Source organism: Stegodyphus dumicola, chromosome 12, assembly GCF_044657685.1.
Source record: "Stegodyphus dumicola isolate Sdum_Otavi_A_Nest chromosome 12, ASM4465768v1".
In the NCBI taxonomy this organism is placed as follows: Eukaryota; Metazoa; Arthropoda; class Arachnida; order Araneae; family Eresidae; genus Stegodyphus; species Stegodyphus dumicola.
Window position 1 is genome coordinate 22,199,359 of NC_140779.1, and position 23,773 is coordinate 22,223,131.

The 23,773-nt window shown below is 31.7% G+C and overlaps 1 protein-coding gene across 8 annotated transcripts in view; it reads left to right on the top strand.

Annotated features, from left to right (window-relative positions):
- Positions 1–483: 483 nt before the first annotated feature.
- Positions 484–23,773, top strand: part of LOC118198476 (plexin-A2-like) — a 1,098,378-nt gene continuing 1,075,088 nt past the window's right edge. For all 8 annotated transcript variants that reach the window (XM_085827537.1, XM_085827540.1, XM_085827535.1 and 5 more), the window contains exon 1: positions 484–885. The gene's annotated coding sequence lies outside the window, so the exon portion shown is untranslated. The remainder of the gene's footprint in view (positions 886–23,773) is intronic.

Genomic DNA, 23,773 nt, shown 5'->3' on the forward strand with positions numbered 1-23,773 from the left:
GGTTTTTCATATTTTCAAAATTTTGAATATTTAAATATGGTTTTAAACTTTTTAATTGCAAGCTCTTTTTTGAGGAATCTGGGTGCAGTGTGATGTTTTCAGAATTCCCACTTTTTTTCCCTTTTCCCTCCATATTTCTTCGTATCCAATACAACACGGAGGCCAGGTGCTTTGCACTAACTGCATCTTCGCTATCATTTAAAAAGGAGATTCGAATTATTTTTGTGCTAATTTGAGGCGTTATTCATAATTAACATGTGTGGTTTTACCTTATAATAATTTCAAACACTTAAACAGGTATTTCAATTTTCTTAGCCATCTTCTCCATTGTCAACGACGAAAATTCTGTTCGGCAAAAACCTTAAACTGAGTAACGGATCTGACCCCATTATTATCAGATTTTGAAGCCAGATGGCGCTGCTAGAACGGGCACTGCCTTTTCTCAGGGGTAGAAACCGTAAGCAATTCGTAGCTATTGCAGTTCGATGAGTGCGGTGCTGGTAGTGTTTATGATTGGTTACGTGCTCCTTGTAGCAATTTTAACACGTTATTTGTGCGGAAATTAGCGGCTAATTGCCAGATTATAAATCTAGGATACGAACTGCAGTTTTATTGCATCTTACCACCTCAGAAATGTAGGTAGTGGAAGATTACAAAAAATAGCGAATAATATTTCTTCGCCGACGCTGTGACAGTGCTGCAGTCCATTCCAGATTCAACAGGTTTTCTGCTTCGAACGGCATTCCTCGATTTGTGTTTATATTTTGATTGGATTTAGACCGTTGATGATAGTTTTGGGTGTTTCTGAGAAGACTACTATTAACTTAGAACTACATTCCTGACCAGTGTTGGCAATCGAAGTTTGGATCTATAGCATTTAATAAGGTAAGCGTATTTTTAAAAACTGGTTTTTAAATAGCTGTGTCGAGTTTGGCTCTTGCAGCCACCTGTTGCGTTTTTAGAATGAGTGCAATTTTATTCTTCAGTTTTTTATGATTAAAGTGATTTTTTGAGATGGCATTGTTCATATATTCATTCGTAAGCTTATGTTTAGAATAGTATTAGTATAGAAATATGAATTCTGGTTCCTTTTTACTTGAACAGTTTTGACTGACCTAATTTGTCACATCGTAGCGCAAAGTTTTAGTGTTTTAATGAAGATAATTTCCAAAAGTGGTATTTCAAAGTAATTTTATTTGTTAAAATGAAAATTATTTGTCTACTGATGAAAGATGGTGGTTAAATCATCGATTTACGATGCATGTGTTAAGTGGCCTTGGCTGGAACGTAAGGGTGAGGTGTGGGGGTTTTTAATCGCAAATTCTAAGCGAATGCTTTGATAGGATTTAAAGCACTTCATGAAGATGGAAGGAATGGGTGGAGGTAATGTAAAATACATAGGCTTAAAAGTGGGGGTGGGGGGAGGAATTTTTAATTTTGCCGTAATTAGTTGCATTTTCGTCATTAAATAAGTAATGTTATAAACTTTTAAATCATGTATTCCCTTCATTGGATTACTCTATGCATCACATTTTTGATGTGGTTCAGAATATCGCGGAAATATTACCTATTAAAAAGTAAATGTAGCAATCTTTGACCACAAATTACTTGAGCATGGTAAGGAATAACAATTTCTTTCAAAATTTTAGTCAGAACATCTTAATTAATAATAAAACGCTGGGATCAATTTAAAATGTGATTTATGTTTTCAGTTTCACATTTCTCATAATCTGCACAATTATCATTAAAATTTAATTTTAATTAAATCATCATAAAGATTTACAGTTAAAGCTTATTTTCTAATAATCATTTATAAAAATGGAAATCTATAAAACTTTAAAATGACATGTAGGGAAATAAAAAGTCTGTGCAAATTTTTGAATTAAAACTTTTGATTCCAATATTTTTAAAGTCTTCTTTGCTTGTTTTTCTGTTAGCAAAATTATTGATGACATTCTAGAAGTCTGCTTCATTATTCCACTTGCTCTTCTGTAGACATAATGGAAATACCCAAATTAAAATGGAGAGTTAAGGGACTTTCACGAATTAAAGTTAGAATTTTACCTTATATATTTTTTATGTATGTGTAAGTTGTATGTGAATTTCAAACTTGAACAGTTTAATGTAAATGAATGAATCTAAAGGAAAAACTAAACTTGCATGGATGATTACAAGCATTCTAAGCAGCTGACGAAATGTGTATAAAATATGCAAATGTTTTCTGTGGAAAAATGGTGAAGGAGATATTTTCATATTCAGCAGGTGCTACAATAATAAATTATTCACACAAAAAAAATAAATCTCTCTGAGCTATGATATGTATAAAATTTAATTTCAGTATTTTATTATCTGTTGAAATGTTATATACTTGTGTGTATGTGGATTATTCTTTTACGTAAGGTATGTTTATGAATATTATTTGAAATTTTGTGCGGGTATGAGAATGAATGCATGCACAGGTCTATTCAGTACTTATGTATTAACACAACCACTTTTAGTAGATGTCTCCAAATTTTCAGAATGTGGCTCATAACATTTTTTTAGTCAAGCAAGGCTGCCATTTTTTATGTGTTTTTTTTTTTTTTTTTTTTTTTTTTGTTGTATTTCAAGCAGTGGCATAGCTAGGGTGGGGCAAGGAGGGACATCTGTTCCCGGACGCAGCATCCAGACAGCACCAAATTGATGCTATGAAATTTTTTAATGAAATGTTTTCCATTCTTGGCGCAATGAAAGGGACGCAAATTCTTCATTTCCCCCCCCCAGGCGCTGGAATCCTAGCTGCGCCACTGATTTCAAATTCCGATGTTTTTTTATTAACAAATGTTGATAGTTTTTGCCTTAAACTTAATTTTGAAATATGAGCTTGTGTACTTTGTCAGTAATAGAAGAAAGTGCGGTAAGATTTCTGCAAGAATAAAGAATTTCGTAAAGCGAACAACAAAGAATGTGTTTCCGATATAGCTGCCGTTGCCGAGGTTTGCACAAAGCCAAGTCTCCATTATTCTCCAAGCCCACGAACAGCCAAGTGGTAAAGTCACTGTTCACTGGTCCAAGTCAGTCCGAGGTTCGAATCCCACAAACTGGTTGGCTGCATGTGCGTTTTCGTGGTTTTCCCTATGTGTAACATGTATGAGTCTGTTTTCCTTAGAAAGTCCTCCACAAAGGCATCTCTTCCCTTAGGCAGATAGCCTTAGAGGCTTTGCCATAATCACATAAACCCAACCATTTATTATCTGATTTTTTTTTTTTTTTTTTAAGTGAAAACAGATCGTTGTCTTTTTCGAGAGAAGAAAGTGCACAAAAGTTAGAGAGATTTGAAGAAGAATGCAAGTGTTTTATCTTTTTAATGTAGCATGTAATTGTTATTTAATAATTAAAATTTGTATTTTAAATTACTAAAGTATGTTTCTTTTTCATATGTTAATAATTACTGACTTGTGGGAAACATAGATAGTTTGGGAATCTTTCTTAAAGAAAAGGCACGAAAACCATCAGTTTGTCTGATAAGTAACCATTTCATCTGTAAAAAAAGTGCCATATTGTGCCAAGGTAGTTGCATTAATATTTAAGTATTTATTGTTCATTGTGCAGAATCTGATTTCACTTGCATTAACATCAGTGTGCAGGCTTCGTAGTATGAGGTTAAAATGTTTAAGAAAATCTAGTGCATCTCGACTGTGAAATACATTCACAATCTGGTTCTTAATAGCAAGGAACAGGGAAATGGATACAATATGATGTACGAGGTGCCACTGCAATAAGCAAAGTGCTAAAATTATTGAGATTGTTCAATTAAGATTGAGAAAATGCCCATGACAGATTATGCTTTAGAAACCATTTGTGGTGATTGACAATTTGGTTCTTGTAGTTGAGACCCTACTCGCATAAATAAGAGATTCACAATATTGAAGTTGCCAATTGAGACAGTGATGAAGATGTCAAAATGAGATGAATAATTAATTAGGCAACAGAGTTCTGCAAAGAAGGTATCTTCAAACTCTTTGTTTTTAATGATAAATATTTAAACTGGAAATGAAATTAAATAGAGATCTCTCTGTAGATTCAGAAAATAAATATTGAATCATTCAAAATGAAATTTTTTCATAAATTTTCTTTAATAAAAAAATAAGGCAAGACTATCGTATAATTCTATATACTGTATCTTGCAGTGTATATAACATGTACTTAAAATTTCAAGATACACTTTTTAGTTTTTTGGTACATTCACCCTATAATGTGCGCCTTTTCTTTATGAAGAAATCTGAAAGATACATGTGTGATGCTCATATTTTTTTAAGCCATTCATTCGAAGAATTTTCCTAGGTCTTCGAACAATGGTATACGGAATTGACAAGTGATAAGGGGAACAATATGTGTTTGGAAGAAATGCTTGAGTAAGTAATTCTGCAGAGAGGGTGGGTTGTATTGAATGCAGGTGTTCACAAGAATGTTATTCTAGAGTTTCAAGAAAAGGGGGACGTAATTTTGGGTTAGAATGTACTTTTGACCTGAATGAATTTTCGGAATTAGTTGGATGTTTTCTCTTTCTGTTGTCAGTTGGAGTCATGATTTTTGAAGTGAACATCGAAGGCTTTAGTAAATCAGATTTACTTTAGCTGAAATATAGTTCATCCAATATTCTTTTTAGTAGCTCTTGCCAAATGAAACATAGTGCTAGTTTCATGTGCAAAGTCATTCATTTTGCGAATGAAAATGAAAATTGTGCTGCAGCAAGGATGTTTGGTGTTGGTGAAAGCTTCATACATGAGTGAAAAAATAAAATCACAGTAATTAATATGCCAAAGAATAAATATGCTTTGTGTAAGATAGTAACAAAAGAGCCAATACTAAAAGAAAGTGTTGCAAACTGGGTTCTGGAAAATTGATAGAATGGATTAATTATAACAAGAAACAGTGTATATTTATTTGTCTTATAGTCGGCAAAAAAGAATGCAGATGGAAACTTTAAAGCAATTTTGTGTTGGTGTTGTCGATTTATGGCATATAATTATTTAGGTTTACAAAGAAAAAAACGGAAAGACTTCCAAAAGATTTGGGCAACAAATTGACAAGTTTCCAGAAGATTATTGTTAACATATGAAGGCAAACAAATGAGTTATTGTCACATGTTGGAAATATAGAGAAATTCCAGTAATGTGTGGTGTGATAAGAAATAAAACAATTAATGTGAAAGGAACAGAAATGGTTCACTTAAAAACAACTGGCCACGAAAAATCTCACCTCACCGTACTCCTTTCCCACTAGGCTGTAAATACAAAATTATAATCCGTGATTATTTTTTAATAAAGTATGACAAAAAGTATTTTCACAAATGATGAATTTGTGAATTGCTTGAATAATTATTATCATCACAAGCAGCAGAGTTCTGCAAGGAAGATATCTCCAAACTCGTTTTTTATTTAAACTGGAAATGAAATTAAACAGAAATATAGAGATCTGTATGTAAATTCAGAAAATAAATATTAAATCATTGAAAATTACATTTTTTTAAAGAGTTTTATAATTTTCACTAGAAAGGATGGATGTCCAAATACAGTGTGAATTATGGATAAAAAATGTTTGGCAAAAGTATCATGTTGCCTTAAAGTACCCAGAATTTCTTTTAGTTTAGAACGTGTTCATATCCCCCATTTAACTATCTCTGTATACCTTAACATATAATACAAAGAAGTTATTGAGAGATACAGACATCACAATTATGCCAGGCATTTTAACACCATTAGTTCAGCATTTAGATGCGCAATAAACCATTCAAAGAAAATTTAAAGTGGAATATGTTGATGTTAAAAGGTGAAAAAGCATTTGCAAAAGGAGGTGAAAGGTCCACCAGTTGCCGAGTGGTCAAGTCCCTGAACGGTGGTAGTTCAGTCCGAGGTTCAAATCCCGTGAACAGGCTAGCTGCATTGGTTTTTCGTAGTTTTTCCTGTATGTAACATGCTAATACAAGCCAGTTTTTCTTAGAAAGTCCTCCATGAAGGCATTCCTCCCTTCCATGTGGTGTCTTAGGGCAGAACAGATGAATAATAATAATAAAAGGAGGCAAATTGCATTATACCAATCTAAAAATAGTGTGCGAGTGAATAATAAAAGCGTGGAATGAAATTAAACCTGACATAATTCAAGTGTCATTTAAAAAATGTGGTATATCTAACAGTCTAGATGGGAATGGAAGATGATTATTTATTTATGGATCAGAGTAACAGTGATGAAGATGAAACAGAATTCAGTGATGTGTCTGAAGATGCACAGAAGAGGGATATGACTGAACTTTTCATGTAATCTGATAATCAAAATTTTTAAGTTCGTAGGTATGTCATTTCCTTTATAAACGGCATTTAGGCATACATGTAGAAATCTAATTTTTGTTTGTTTTTCTTTTCTGTATTCTTAAATCTGTCATCTTCATAATCTAGCATATAATACACACCCTTAAATTTCGATGTTATTTTTTGTATTAAAAGTCCGTTTATATACCAGAGTGTATGGTACCTTGTTCTAAAATATTTGAATAATATTTTTTTTAGCATTTAGAAATATAAAATTATGTGAGTAGCTTTATTTCGGACAAAGCACGTGAATTTTTATTAGATCTTGAAACTTCACATTTTGGGAATGATAGTTTTTATTTCAAATATTTTCAGTAATTCCAACAATTCTACACATTATGTCAATATGTATGTTGTATGCATTATATCAATATATACCTAATTGAAATTCTGTGAGTAATCACTGATATGTCTCATTGTGATGTAACCATATGATATGTAAATCTTGTCTGATTATTATAATTGTGTAAATGGGAGTATTTGATTTAAAATTATGAGACATAAATCTTAAAGTAAGCAAGCAACTATGCAGTGTAAAATGTTAGATATTACCTTGTCATGCCTGATGGAGGGATTTATGTTTTAACCATCAGAAGAATTGTGCAGAAGAGTATGCCATTGAATAATCTTCTATACAAGATTTTAAAGGTATTCTTGGCATAAAAAAATGTCAATAAATCAGTGATAATGATTCATTAAAATAATGCAAAAGTTTATACCTAAAACTGAGCAGAATGAAAATTCTATGATCTAAATATTGACAGTATCACTTTGTTAAATAATTAAAGAAAATTTTTGTTCGAAATAATGTGTCTCCTAGATATTTTTAATTATATGTATTGTAAATTTTGGTATTGATTGTGGGTAACATAGATGCGTGATTATGCAGCTTAGTGCATAAGGATATAGAAACAGTCATGGCCAGTTTAATTTGTTTTACTTCTTGAAAAACACACATGCACAGCTAAACTGTTACAAAGACATGCAGTCATTCTATAAAAAATTTTCTACTTTTCATATTTTTTATCTTAACAAGAAAAGTGGTGACTGCAGCTTGGCAAAGATAGAGAAGCAGAGTAGAAATGTGCAGGTTTTACTTCGAATGCTGGATTAAGAATGATTCAGTTATGATTTAACTTTATCCCTATTGCCTAATTAAGGCTTTAATTTGCAAATTTTAATATGATTAGTTAAAGCATTATATAAGTACTATCTTCGTTATTAGCATTAACTAAAAACCATGGCAAGGATTAATTTTGAAATGGTGCAGTTTAGAGCGATTTGTTAGCAGCATGTTATTGTTTTTAGGACAAAAGTGGCAATGAGTCAAATTAAATAGGATATTTAAAGGACTGTTTCAAAATTAGACTTAAGAGGTTTCTTTATTTCCTTTTGGTTTTTTTTAATCCCCCCTCACACACACGCAATTAAAAAGACTTGGCAAAAGAGAAACTTCTTTTAAAGAAAGTATTAAAAATTATTTATTAAGTATTAAAATGGGGGAAATGTTATATGAAACCTGTAATAATTTAGATTATATCTGCATTTTTAAATTACTACAATTTAGCTTCCAAAATGGAAGACATTCTTTCACACAGAATATTATAAATATAAAATTTTAAATAATCATTACTTATTTCAGTGTTTCCTCATTATTTGCACCGACCCTTCGGAAAGTTACCAGTATGTCGCTGTCTAATTTTTTGCCAAGCTAATGCAGAAAAGGTAATAGCCATTTTGAAAATGATGACACGCAAAGAACTCCATAAATGAGTAATAAATCATAGAATTGCATGAATTTGGCATTATGCATGGTATTGTTCTCATGTACATTGTGATTTCATTTAAAACAGAGAATTGTATAAATTTTGATGCAAATTTTGTTCCATAAAATTGAAACGTTTAGGAAATACAACTTCACCGAATGTGGAAATAAAATGAGCAGAAAAGAATTATTCAAGCAGGAACAAACAATTTTTTTAAAATATGCTTGAATTTGAAACTAGAAATTATATGCTCATCTTTTGAAGATGCCTGCCAATTTAATTTGGGTTGCCACATAAATATATTTTGACAATGTCATTGTTTGCCTGTTTTGGTTACATAATGAGTTGTGTCGTGAATATGTTTCAGCGGGTTGCAAATAATCAGAACGAACTATTATGTCAGTACATTGTAAAGAATTGCGTAAGTGTACAGTATTATAATTTTCATATTTATAATCTGTATTTTAACATCATAAATACTGTAATATCCTATTCAAATTGTAGTTTCATTCTTATTTATGTTTTGGTTTCATTTTATTTCCTACTTTTTATACTCACTGTGAAGGCTCTACAATTTAAAAAAAAAAAAAAAAAAACTTTTTGTTATAAAATTTGGCAACCTTTCACTGATTGTTGTATTATTTCACCATTCATGTAAAAGTTGTGTCAAAGGTACTTGAGTGGTTTCTTGAAAAGGCTTCTGTTCCTTGTGTAAGACAATTGGCCTTTTAACAGCTACATTAAAATATTCCAAAGCAGAAGAATTCTAAAAAGAATGTGTCACATTTATTCTTATAAATGGTAGCCTTGACCCTTTTTGTGTGAAAAATAAAGGGAGCAATAATTTCAGAAGTAAAAATAATCCTTTGTTTTTGAACCCTGAACCTTGCTCTACTCTTTACATTCATTTACCCATTTGTATAATTATACAATCATTTGTATAATTTCTGATATCATTACTGTTTAATAAATTTTTTGAAACTTATTACAACTCCATTTGCCTTGAAACTATCACCAGATAGCTCAGTTTAGTGAAAGTTGTGTATAAGTATGATGTAACAACACACTTATAATATCTGCATTTCTGTTTTATGTAAACCTGATTGTTTTTATGATCAAAGATATAAATTAATTGTTATTGCTCTATTTTTCTTGCATTTTGAAAAATAATAATAATAATTAAAGTTTGGGACCTGCTTCCAACAGAACAGCAAGCAGTGATTTATTTTCAAAGTTATGGGATTCCACCATCAAGAAAATGTGTGTATTAATGGATATCATCTGAATGGAATTATTATCAGCTGAATATGAATGACAAAATAGTAATAGATTAAAATAATTACCTGTGAGAAGTTTATATTCATAGCATTCTAGACAGAACATCTAGTTAAATTAGAGGACTTAATAAAATAGTAGGAATTGACAGAAGCCTTTTTCTGAAATGGGAAAAAACAAAAAGCATCAAATTCTGATTTTTTATTAAATAAAGAGGCACCAATGATTTTAGAATTCCACAGGAACGATTGGTGCAGCTTTGGTGCCTTTCACGATTCAGTTGTCATCAACTTACATTGTCGATGGGGTAATAATGATATATAAGTACTTTTTTTTTTTTACATTACTCATATTCAGTTACCCATTTACATAAATATAACAATCATTTGTCATAATTTATAATATCATTCCTAGTTATGAAACTTATTTTTTTACATTACTCATTTTCATTGTTTTAATTCCGTTTCATAATTCATTATCATCATATTCACTGATTTAAAATTATAATTTTTAACTGCTTTTTTATATTAGTACTAAAAATATAATTTTTGCATCATTTTTTCTATACTGATATTGAAAACTGTTTTCATTATTTGTCATGTTTCATATTTATCTCACTCTTAAAATAATTCAAAAGTACAATAATTGTTTCTTTAAATTTTTAATAACCTTCTGAAATATTTGAAGAATTTTTAAGTTCATAACTGAATTTATTCAATATGATTATTGAAAATTAAATTTCTTATACTTGATATCATTTTCGTGAAAATAATGCGTGTTTAAAATCTGAATAGTACAAATAATTATACAGCAATTTTTAGCAATATACCAATAACACAAAATATTTTTGCTGTGCTGATTAATTAGTAATCAGTTATTTCATTGTTATGTGCAACTTGAAGCATTCAGCAAGACATAATGGAAGGTACAAAGTTATTAATAATGTACTGTCTACCCATCAAAAAATTAGAATAATATACAGTAGTACCTTTGTAATGCATCATTAATCCATTCAAGATCCTAAGACATATATTATACAAATTTTTCAATAAGAAATGAAAAGAAAATAATTAATACACTCATATTAAAAAAACCTATAAGGCTATTTAATACTACTATAAATATACTGTGATTGAAACAGATACTGTTCATAAATGAAGCAGTGCACATGATACTACTGTACCTGCTATCTAGATCAAAGTCACTTCAGTGTGCTTTAACGTCTGTGACCTTTCTTTGGTAATTAGTTTTAACCCCTTTGTAACATTAGCGGATTTAATAGCATCTTTGGTTTTCAGTCACTGTACTTAGCATACTGCATGCAATACCAAAGTCCTAAAGACAGGTGCCATTTTCATATCTTTCAGCAATCTCTTTTTCACTTCCTTGGTGATCCTCTCAATTTTCTTTATTGCTTGACTCTTCTTATTAACCTTCCTAAAACTCACTGTGAATGAATTTACAAAAAAATTAAGGAAAAAGATGCAAAATCACCTGAAAATTCAGAATTATAGTGGAGATTATGTATTGAATAGTAGCAACAAGTGTACTGATGATCATGCATAGTCGTAGTGTTGTCTCCGAAGAGGTAAGACAGTATGGTGTCTCCAGCCGTGACTCGTCGAACTCGAGTCATATTCCAGGCAAATGCTGCATACAAGCACAAAAGTTTTCTCTGAAGTCTAGCAAAAAAATCATTTCTTAGCTTGCATTTTGTTGTTTCTTTAATAATAATTTAATCAAATCTGGATTAAGATTTTTGCAAATAGAGGAGTTAAATTTAGTTAAATTAATTAGGGGCAGAAGTAGTCTGCCCAGAAGGAATAATAATTTCGTTTTGGCATTTTATGTTGATTCACGATAATAAATAAGCATTGTTTCACTTTTCAAATTGTTGCCACCAAATATTATCACCCTGTATTATATTTAAAGAAATTAAATAATGAAAAATCTGCATGAATGTATGTTGTGGAGGTAAGAAAGGAAGGAGGGGCCAACCGGCACTAGAAGTGAAGCACTGCTTCGAAGCTTCGGTCACCAGATGGGGTGTTCTTTGTTTCCATTCAGAAGCTCACTTGACAGTTCCATACAAATCGAAAAAGGGACACTTTCGCATGAAAGAAACATTCATACTGTTATGGATAATAGCAATTTGTATAGTTTAGCAACATTTACGCAAAAATCATATCTCGGTTATTTTTCGATAACTAATAACAGCGATTTTCATTATGAATTTGTTTTATAAAATTCTAAGCTGTTGAACTACAAAAATATAAATTTTAACAAAAATGTTATGATTAAAGAATGAAAAATACCTTACGGTACCTTTAAAATTGTATACATCTTTCGATACCCTTGATAGAGTATTCGCTACTTTTATTTTTTTTCCAAACGCCAAAATGTTTTAAATAAAATAAATTTTTTTCACATCATATATTATTTAAATTATATTATTAAATCCACATATATATTATTAAATCCATATATTATTAAATTTTTTAGAAGAGAGGCTTTACTGCTGCTCATTTTAAACTCATCATTTTAATTTTATATATCTGAAAAATAATCACTTTGGGCTTTCACGTTTTACTTATTTGGATCAATTGAAAATAAAATATAGTGAATGCACAGAAATTAAAGATTTCCACATGCCGGAAATGAAAAATTAGAAATATGTATGGGTATTTATGCATGTGCTTGCAAAAAGCATGTATCTGCCTTTAACAAAATACATAAATATTCATTAAATTATTTATAAATGTATTTGAAATGAAGAATTTATTCATTTATAAATAACTGTAAAGAAATCTAATTATTAAATGTATCTAATTTGTAATGATTATAAATGTTATCTAAGTGTATAATAACCTTAACATTGAATTGTAAACATAAATTGACATCCTGTTGAAAAATACGTTATAAAACTATTTAAGCAAGAATTGTTCGTGCTGGAAAGCAATCTGTTAAAAGACATTGTAAAGCAAATGCTATGAGATGCGCACTTAAGAAAGTAATAAAGAGTTTTGGAATATGTATTGTTGAAATTAATGGTAAAAAAAAATCTAATAAGTTTAATTAAAAGAGTTATTCCCCTTACATTTTAAAATAACTCAGTTACAAGTTTTAAATAATACTTTAAAAAAAAACTTATTTTATTCCCTTTCAGAAATGTTCAGAGAAATTCAAGTACTATTTAAAATATTTCGCTTATTCCTAATAATTCTCTTTAAAATGAACGGAATAGAGCATTAATTATAAATTGACTTACATTTTTCGATTTAAAAGATGCCTCAGAAGCCAAAAAATCATGTCATATTTAAGAAAGTATTTTAGCAAGAAGCTCTATAAAGAGAAAATAAATAATGCAAAATTTTAATATTAATAATACAATAAACTTTGATCTTCATTTTTGTACCTTAACCGAATCAAATAGAATTACCTTAAATTTTTTTTCTAATGTAATTAACGAAAACTTGCGAAAATATTTCATTCAAATTAAACCATTCTGAGAAAACTGTTCTGCGAAAAGTATAACATTTAATTCCGTTCAGAATGAAATTTTGTTTAAAAATGTGTTCTTTTCATATACTTAGGACTCTGAAGTATTGTAGAAAAAGAAAATATATACATTTATATGCATATTTTCGACGTAATTACAAAATATTTACATCCGATCGTGTCAAAACCCATTGAACTCAATGGTAAAGTACCCAATGTTTTGGTCACCACATAGGAATCGACAGTGCTTCAGAGCAGGATACGGGAGAAACCTGTTTAGGGCCACTCCATCTTACTTCTTACCTCCATGATGTATTTATGTTTCTCGCATTACAATAAAACAACGGTACCTAGAGCCATCAAAATTTGAATAACGTAATTTTCTATAGAATATGGGCATGCGGAAGCCCTAATTTGAACTTGAACTTTGCTTTATTATCTATTTCATGTTTTGTAACACTTAAACGAATTTTTGATTAACAAACTAAACGATCTTAAAGCAAACAATAGCAAAACTGTACGAGGAAAAAAAAAAAAATTATCTCCAGCGTGCGAGACAATGTATCGGAAATTCTAAAGATATGTTGATTTTAATATTATTTTGCGATATTGCAATTGAACTGAATTTTATGGTTTAAGTGCGAAGAACATGATATTCAATAAAGGTAACACACAAAATGTAAAAAAAAAAAGCCCCTATGTACGTAATTTAAAATCTGAAACCTTTCAGATTTTTTTCTTTTCTTTTTCTTCCTTTAAAATAATTTATTAATTTTTTTATTAATATATTCTTTGCCTATTATGTATTTAGTGTAAGTTGCTTATATAAGAGTAGGTACATAGATGCAGGTCTGGTGACGCATGTGATTTACCTATTTCACCTGTGACATAAGCTGTAAGTCGGCTCAGGCATTGTTCGCACGTAGGTTCCCGCGCTGTCGGGGCCCCTGGAATAACTATGTGCCGATTTTCGATTTTATAATGCTTCTAAATTAATTGAAGATAAAAAAAAAACTAGTTGCATGTGGTAAGCACGATGAGGCAATGATAGGCATAACCGGTAGGAAAGTCCATGACGAATAAAGTGTTGAGTCGACAGATAACCTGTGTGCTACGGCTGTAGCCAGTCAGCCAATTTAGGCGGAGTGAAGTGCAAATAAGGAGATAGCGGTACAGTGCAAAGCATAAAAAGAAATGCCAGTAATTGCATGAGAGTCTATGTGTGACATAAGTAAGTAGCTAAATCTAACTGACAAACCATCATACTTGGCGAAGAAATGTGGGAAAATTATACAAAAATGACAACTGAAGTGACATAAAAGCAAACACAATGCTCAAGATAAAGTTGAAGCACTATTACATGAAATAGGGCATAATTATATATGATACACAAAAGATAAGCATAGAAATATTGAAATAACTTTTTTTAAATATAGTCATGTTAAAATGACATTTAATTAATTATGAGAAATGTCTCAATACCGCAAATGGTCTTTTTCTGTTTGCCCTTACATTATAATCATAGTTTGACATCTGAATTGTGGGGTTTTCGGCTTGTGACATTTTATTAAAAAATCTTTCAGCAAGTTGCACAGTGACAAAAATTTCGGAAGCACTTCCGCAGAGAACCCGGTAAATGTAAACATCGCCAACGTTGGCGATAATAGTTCAAACCTGGTAACCTAGTTAATTCATCCTACTCGCTTATGCGAAGGTTGTCGTTGTTCGCATTTGGAGATTTATATTATTTTTCTCTTATTTATTATTATTTTTCTGAATTTTTTAACAACGAATAGATAGAAATATTTTCGCATAATTAAAGAAGTTTTCGTCGAAAGATGCCGGTTCTTGGGTCGTCAGTTCGGGATCAAAGGAAGAAATTATGGCGGGAGGGGTGAATGCTAGTTTGTAACATGGCTGTTCACGTTATGTTCTTAATTACTAACAGCTGTAAGCACGCAGAACCATGAGGTTTCCAACCCCTATAATAATTTTAAAATGTATAAAGTTCTAGTTTTATTAAAAATGCTACTGAAGAAAATTTGATTACTGTTGAAGGTTATTTGTATTGTGAAATATATTATGAAAAAGGATAGGTATTTGTTTCAACGTAAAATGCTTTAAGCTGTATGCAAGTAACTTGAAAAAAAAATACTTAAAACTATGTAAAATGGATTTAAAACTATGTAAAATGGATATACAGTCAAAAGTCGTTAATCCGGACTCGTCGGGACTTCGGCGATTCCGGATTATCGATTTTTCCGGATTATAGATCATCAGTTTAAATCTCGTAAGATGGCATGCAGAAATTCTAAAATTAAAAATATGAAACCGTAATTTATGAAATAAAGAACAATTATGATCTAAAGGGTATCAAAATTTGCAAAAAGAAAAAGCTTAATATTTATTTGTTTACTTTATTAAACATTTCTTTCAATGTAAGTTGTTTAAGTTTTGCTTCGTTTCATGTGATAATACTTTCTCTTTAATTATATTAAACAGACATAATTTCTTGTTCAGTTACAAAGTTCCGCTGTTCAAGTCCTATAATTGCTGTGTCGAGAACACCGACTAATTTGTCAATCGAAATTTTTTCGTTTTCAATAACCTCTGTCACTTTCTTCGCTATCGGAAGCGAATTATAATGACGAGGAACTTGTTTTAAATCATATCAAAGACGGAGCATATCGAGATGAAATACTACATTTGGTAAGGAATTATAAGCCAAATAAAATAAAAACATCTGCGCTGAAGATAAGGATAGTGCTAACAGATCAACTTCCAATTCATTACGCGCGCGCGCGGCGTTCCCCCCGCCGAGCAGCGTGAAATTGATAAACAGATTTCGGATTTCAAAACATACTTTCGCTTTAGATCCTTTACATATTAACAAATATATATCGGAAATTTTATTTGATATAATCGAAAGTTTAAGCTTACTTTTATAAAATTGCTCTTACAGTCTGCAAAAATAACCCGGATCCAATTCGAAAATTAAGGAACAACGCAATCATCAACATTAACTGAAATAGATAATTAGATAATTTTAGCTTTTACGTCCATTATACATAAAACGTGCACGCGAAAACGTATTCTGCACTTGCGCACACTCATATGCGCTGTCGTAAAAGGTCTTACGCGCACGCGTAAACGCCTATGCGCATGTGTCAACGCGGCGCATGCGCAGAAAGTTTTTAGTTTTGAGGTCCGGATTATAGATCATTCCGAATTATGGGTTTCCGAATTAACGACTTTTGACTGTATTAAAGGTCATGCATTCATTAATTTATTACATGGGCATGGCTCTTACCGAAATACTTCAATCAACAGGCAAAGTACTTAATAGTGAAAAAAGACATTTGTAATAGAAATATTAATATCCTATATGAATTAGAGAAAATACATATAAGTATATTGTAAACGTCAGTATAAGAATACTAATTGTTAACTTTTAAATGAATTTTTACTTTCCGTTATGTTTAATACATTGTTTTCTGTGCTAACTTGAATTTAATAGAAATTTTTTTCGTATATCACGTTTAACCTGTTAGTTTTATATCTACATACTTATTATCTGTGAATTTTTACTACCATTGTCTGCTAACTTGAATTTACATCACTAAAAGCCACGTTTACAAAATATCACGCTTACGGAGCCGCGAGCTTGGCGAGTAAAACTGCAACGGCGCCAAAGGGTTCTTTCCCGAAGCGCCAACGGGTTCTCTGCGGATGAAAACCCAAAATTTCTTTAAAAAATTTGCATAGCAGTTAATGCAATGAATAAAATACCATCTGTCTTGTGCCAAATGCTGATGCGTAACTTTACCAGATCTCTTGACTGAAATAAATGCTATTTATTTTGCCTTTGTATCTCAGCTACAAGTCATATCCATCTGTCTTATGCTTTGATTTGCGGAACTTGAACTTCAAAGGTGTTATTCTGAAAGAATTCTTTTCTCCTAACATAATAGAGTTAAAAGAAGTGATGCAGCAGCTGAAAGTGATTCGCCTGTTCTGTGCGTAACCACCCTCAGGTGGGCGCGGCTGCTGGCCAACGCGTCTAATACGATCTGCTGAAAATAAAAATGAAAAAATAAATCATAGTAAAACAACATTAAGCTTTCGTCTTCACGCATTATACTCTAAAATGGCTTGTGGACTTCAGTCGGCCAAGTGTATTCAGGATGTTGCTAGTCTTTGGACTTAGCTTGTTGCTGCTATATAAGGAGCGGACGCAACGTCGTTCATATCTTGTTTTTTTGCGGTCATTTGGCATGTTTCGGTTGTATTCGCCCGAAGCGGACATGCAGCGATTTCGACTATTATCTTATTTTTTTGTAACGTAATGGGTCTTTTCGGGATGAGCTTTCCTGTCCGGTGATCAGAAAATTACCGCGAACCGTGCGTTACGCTGAGAAACGAACCGTAAAGTTATTTAATGTCTGGGTATAAAGAAAGGTTAGATTGTCTTTTTACTGCGGCCAAGCACGTATTCTTTCGAGATCTGGAAAACCACCTTGCTAGAAGGAAATTGTTTATTTAAAAATAAATTAAATAATGTTTTTCTGTTTTTTTAAATTTATGCTAATTATCTCGAAATCGTATTGTTTGTGATTTAGTGAAAAATCATAGCTGTTGTAATTATTTAGCATATGTGCGAATCTGACGTTGCCATTAGTGTTAAACGTTTTGTAGGTTAGAATGTATTGGCTTGAACTTGCATAATGTGATTAATAAGCTGGTAGTAGGATGAATAGTAAATTCAGTCAAGAAAAAGAAAAGTGTAATTAGTTGGTTTCTTTCAGCGTACGGGGAGGTCTCATTATTAATAAATCAGGAGTTTTGCCCTAGATACACGATTTAAAAAAAGACGCTCTTTTCAGGATTTTTTTTCATGTTGTGTATGAGTTAGTTTTTCCGACGAGTCTTTTACGAAAGGAATATTATTAAATTTACAGTGTTTCTAACCGTTTCTTTCTTTACCGCAGTGATAATGAAAAATAATTATCTGTCTTGTAATTAATAAGTTAGAGAACTTTATTTAATCTAACATTATTCAAAAAAAAAAAAAAAAAAAAAGAATGGCTGTTTTATACATCCCCATGTTGAAAATTTTGAGCGCTTTCTTCTTTTTTTTTTGCCTTTACGCGTCGCTATCGGATGCCGAGAATTGCAACAGCGCTATTTGGCTTACTGCCAAGATGTTGCGGCAATATCAAGCATCCTCGCTCGCTGACCCCGCTGTTTATTCGACTACCCCACCCCGCCTTTAAGTTTATTTGTGCAGCTGCACACAGGATAGATCTCCAAAAGGCTGTGTTGTTGGTTTGTTGTTCCGCTTGCGTTGCAGTGAAGGTTGTTCCTTTTTGCTGCACGGAAGCTGGTACCTTGCATTTCTTATTGTGGTTCTTATTTTCTTCTTGGTCTTTAAATATAGGACGGGTTTGTGTTCATTAGATATTCTTGTGTCACGATGTGATTTTAGAAAAATCCTTTGGTATAGGGGAAAAGAATAAGAAAATCTGTGTCCTCTGCACTGTTCGCAATTATTTTTTATTACCAGAGTAGACGGAAACATTTGTTTGCTCATTTTTTGCAGTGCTGGATTAGGTTTAATCTGCACTTACGCATCAGTTGAAAAGTAGGGACACTTGCGCATGCGGAATATTCATTGCTGGATTGGTGATACTAGTTTGTATAGTTTATTCGCAGTACCACATCTTCCTTATTATCTTTCGATAACTTGGAACAGCAACTTGGATTATTAATTTCCGTTACAAAATTTTAACTAATTAAATTAATTTAACCAATTAAATTAAATTAAGCTACTGAAGTGCACAAATATAGGTCTTAACAAAATGTTTATACAAAAGAATTCCTTTTTAACCGGCAGTTATGAGTCCTTTGCATTTTCTAGAACTTGTTCATGTTTTGCTACGCCATTTTTTTCCCAATGGCAGGCACTTGCCTATAGCGGCATTGACCCACTACTAAGGTCGGAATTGGTGGTCATTTTATTGTGGAGGCACCTAATAGGCGGCCACCGCTACCTCCTATTAAGAAACAATTTTACATCCATGCTACTTTCACCGGGATTCGAACCCGTATCCATTGGTATCGCAATCTGGCTCCTCTAACACTGTACAGTCTGGGCGGCCTTTTGTTACGCCAACCGTACATGCACTCAGTATGCGAAGTCTGTAGGTCATGGTTTTTGATTTATCCACCACAATTAAATAAGTAATATCCAAAATCGTAGATTATTTAATATGCTGTGTTAAGTATGAGTAGTATGGAAAACTTCAGTGTCACCTTTCAGAACGCTTGGCTTAAAATACTGTTTGAGAACTGGCTAGAAAGAATAAAACCAGGCAAGCCTAGAGCTTATTGGAAGCTGTATAAATGTGAACTGAGAGCATATAATAACTGATTTAATGAAGTAGTATATTTCTTCGAACAAATCCTGGCTAAGAATAATGTAAAAAATGCTTTTTAAAAGCTTTTAATGCTTTTTTTTCTTTTCTTAAAATGCTACATAAATAAATCTGAATTGAAACTTTCTGTATTTGTTCCTTACGTTGCATTGATATGATCATCTACCATTTGTAAGAAAGAAATACCAGAGTGCATTATATGAGATTTTACACTTAACATGGGGCAAAATGCACAGCATTTATAAAAAAAAGTCATTTCGCCTGAATTGCTCGAATAACTGAAATAAAAAAAATCAACATTTTCTGTAATATTGGATCAGTTTTCAGTTTTCGAATATTCCTAGCTGTGATCCTTATGTGTAGGTTACTATGGTGAAAAAGAAAAAGAAATATCGAAAATGTTTTCAAAATTCGTTGAAATTGCAATATCAGATTTGTAAATAGCAACAGAAACAAATTTAGTGCTGTAAAAGAACGTAACTTGTATTAGTAATCAGAATCTGATGAACGCCGCGGCGCGCAATGAATTGGAAGTTGATCTGTCAGCACTATCCTTATCTTCAGGGCAGATGTTTTTATTTTATTTGGCTTATAATTCCTTACTAAATGTAGTATTTTCATCTCGATGTACTCCGTCTTTGATATGATTTAAATCAAATTCCTCGTCATTATAATTCGCTTCCGATAGTGAAGAAAGTGACACAGAGGTTATTGAAAACAAAAAAATTTCGATTGACATAGTCGGTATTTTCGATACAGCAGGAAGGTAGCAGGATTTTTAGAAAATTTAGTATACAAATAATTTGAAGCTAGAATCAAACTATGAAAAAAATCAACCTGTCGTTTCAAAAAAGTATAATTTTGTGATAAAAGCATACGCGTGAGAGAAATGTTGTACATAATCCCAAGTCATGTTCTTGAAAGAAGAAAATACAAATTAATACAGGACTTGAAGAGCGGAAACTGAACAAGAAATTATGTATGTTTATAGAATTAAAGAGAAAGTATTATCACATAAAACGAAGCGACTTAAACAACTTACATTGAAAGAAATGTTTGATAAAGTAAACAAATAAATATTAAGCTTTTTTTTTTTTGTAAATTTTGATACCCTTTAGATCATAATTGCTCTTTATTTCATAAATTACGGTTTCATATTTTTTTTTATAATTTCTGCATGCCATCTTACCAGATTTAAACTGATGATCTATAATCCGGAAAAATCGATAATCCCGAATAGCCGAAGACCCGACGAGTCCGGATTAACGACTTTTAACTGTAATTGCAGAATTTCTTTCAAATCCGAGAAAGCATCTAACAATGGAAATGAACAGATTAAAAGAAAAATAAAAACCTAAAATTAACCGAGAATTAATTAAAAGAAAAAAATGGAGATTTAAACTATGGAAAATTAGAAAAATGGATGTAAGATTTTCGCCAAAACTAATATAGTATCATGAAATCTCCAAGAATTGAATTACTGTCCGTAAATTAACGGAACCCACGGTCTTTTTGCTACTTTTCGATTCTCCTGCCTTAGCTCAATAATTTCTGGTAGCACTGGCTGAATGGGCGATTTCGTAGTTTCTCCATTCTCGAACTAGCTATAGTGAGTTCTCCACGAAGGCATTTCTTCCCTTAGTAGCTAGCCTTCACGTACTATGTTATAAATAAATAAACCTGTAATTACCAAAATGTACTGGATTGGGAGAAGTAAGTTACGAACTGTGTTGATGTGCCCCTCTTCTCATTATATAAATATATATAATATTTACCTGTAATAATGAGTTAATTTATAAGGTACTTGCGTATTATCTCGTCGACCTTGAACTACTGGAATACACTTTGGGGAACTACTGGAATACACTTTGGGTTGAATACACTTTGGGGGGGGATATTAGGATCTCGTAACTTTGAAAATAATTCATTGCTTTTTTTATTCTCAAATGCCAAAAAAAAAAAAAAAAAAAAAAAAAAAACAGTTAATTGATATGTTTGTTGATAAAAAGAAAACGTAGCTTCTGAATTGTTTGACTTCTGAATTGGTATTTATTCGGCGTGTTATTGTGTCTTAATTAAAACGTAGCTTATTAAGAATCTACCGGATCAAACGAAAGCTCGGATGTTAGTGTGTTGTGATGACACGCTTATCCGTAACTAACTGTGAACCGTACTGCTCGCGATTGACGGTGTACTATTACGTAACTACCATTTATTAATTATCAAGTAATTGTTGATTATTATACATGCAACTATACCGTCGTGTCAGAAGTGGATTCGCTGAATATCTTACCCCATAGAAAATGTATGGGATGTGGTCGAAAGACGCATCCGACAGCAATCTCCTCTTACATCTAATTTACAAGATATAAAAGGTTGCATAACCAATGCATGGTATTTTCTGGACAGAGGCGATGCCCAAACGAATCAGAGCGGTTAATCCGGGTAAAAGTTGGTCCAATAAAATATTGATCTTGGTTTCTAATTCATTGTCAGTGTATGTAGTTAGTTCATGAGAGGTATTCCTGCGTTTTCACGTTGATCACTGCCATTTTAATCATCAAAACCCATTAGTTCGAAAGCAGTTTTTACTTCCTTGTACGAAGGAAGTATTGTAATCGCGAAAAGTTTCAGGCAGCATATTTCAACGAAAATATCCATTTTGACCGCTATCGAATGCAATTTAACGATGTTTTTGCGTGATATCTGTACGTAAGGACAGAATAAGATACTGTTTTCCTTCAAAAAAAGTATAAAACTGCTTTAAAATGAATTCTGAAGAGAATTTTCGTCTGTACGAACGTATGTACGTACGTACATACGAACGTATCTTGCATAACTCAAAAACGAGTACCCTCAGAACATTGAAATTTTGTATATAGGACTGCTATAACATGTAGATGTGCACCTCGTATTTTGGTCGGCCGCACCAAACGTATATAAATATATTTATATATATATCCACTCTGTTACCCGGCTCAGTGATCTAAGTTTCTTTACTCTTATATGTTTGTAAATTGTACATTTTTTGCTTTAAAAATGATTGTATTATGTTGTTTTTATCTTCCGGTTAAGGTTTTTATGCCTTTAGTAAATCTGTGTGCTATATTTTGAGAATTATCAACAATTTTAAAGTTGTCTAAGTTCCGCTAAGCCTTTTTTATATGGAGGCCATTGATGTTTACATTTGAAACAGAGACTAGTGGATTTGTTGCCAATCTAGAGAAACTTAGCTTCCAACAACAAAGATAACGCATTCATTTATTATTGCCAATTAAATCATGCTTAATTCTTTCTGGAATTTTTTCGAGGAAATGTCTTTGAAATTTACATCGTAATTTTTAATATAGATATTTTGAGTTTTTACGTATTTTTGCTTTCTCACGAAGTGAGAACTGAATAAATTAAATGAGAAATACTCAATCCTCTGTGAAAAACTGTTTCTTTTTTGTTTTGTTTGCTTAATTTCTTTTATACATCATTCTAGTTTTATTATAGTATTTGAATAGAACATGTGGCAACGATTAGATAATTCTCTTCTTTAAATGATATAAATTTTGTGCATTATGAATTATAATATGAACGAAATATATAAGTTAACTGTTATATAATTATTGGATTATATAACAGTTAACTTTTCCGTTATATAATTATTAATACTGTTAAGTGAATCTAGCGCCAGAGTGTCGCTATGGTAAACAAATACTAGAGTGAATTTTCAAGAATGCATTTATTCTATTGTGGTTTATGCGCTGTCGGCGAAGTAGATTTAATTCAATCTAATAAGTTTAAATGAAATGCAAGAAAAATGCGTATAATTTAATATTCCAATGCAAGGAAGTCATGTGGTGTACACATCAGATTTTTTTAGCATTAAAACGTGATTAAAATAAATACATAAAAAATGCAAAAATTATAGACCTTATTGGAGAATTGCTAGCTTATAATAAACGCGAAGCGTATTTTATTTAGTACATTAACTTTTGCTGTAAATGTATGATTAAATACACTGTAACCGAAAGATACCTGTATTTACAGGTTTTTTATCTTGTATATGGTATGTTCGGTAGACATCGTTAATGCTACCATGAAAATGCATTTTCTCATACAGTTGTGAGCAAGCGGGAAGTTTTTAAATAAACAGCAAAGCAGAAATACCAAAAAACGGCAACTGCGCTGCCAATTCAATCGAGAATTCTGACAGCGAGATTTACTTCCCATGTTTCATGCCACCATTTTCCCCATCCAAAACAATATATATTCCAAAGTATTAAAAGTAGGGAAACGTTTTAAAATTACACAACACCGGGCGTATAGAATGGCCGACATTTTTTACTTTCTAGGCAACCAGCGAAAGCAAAAAAGCACTGAATAGCTAGGAGAGAGATTTATAAGCGTTTTCGGATGCTTTGTTGCTACTTTTATTATTTCACGTTTGGGTGGTGTATGTGCT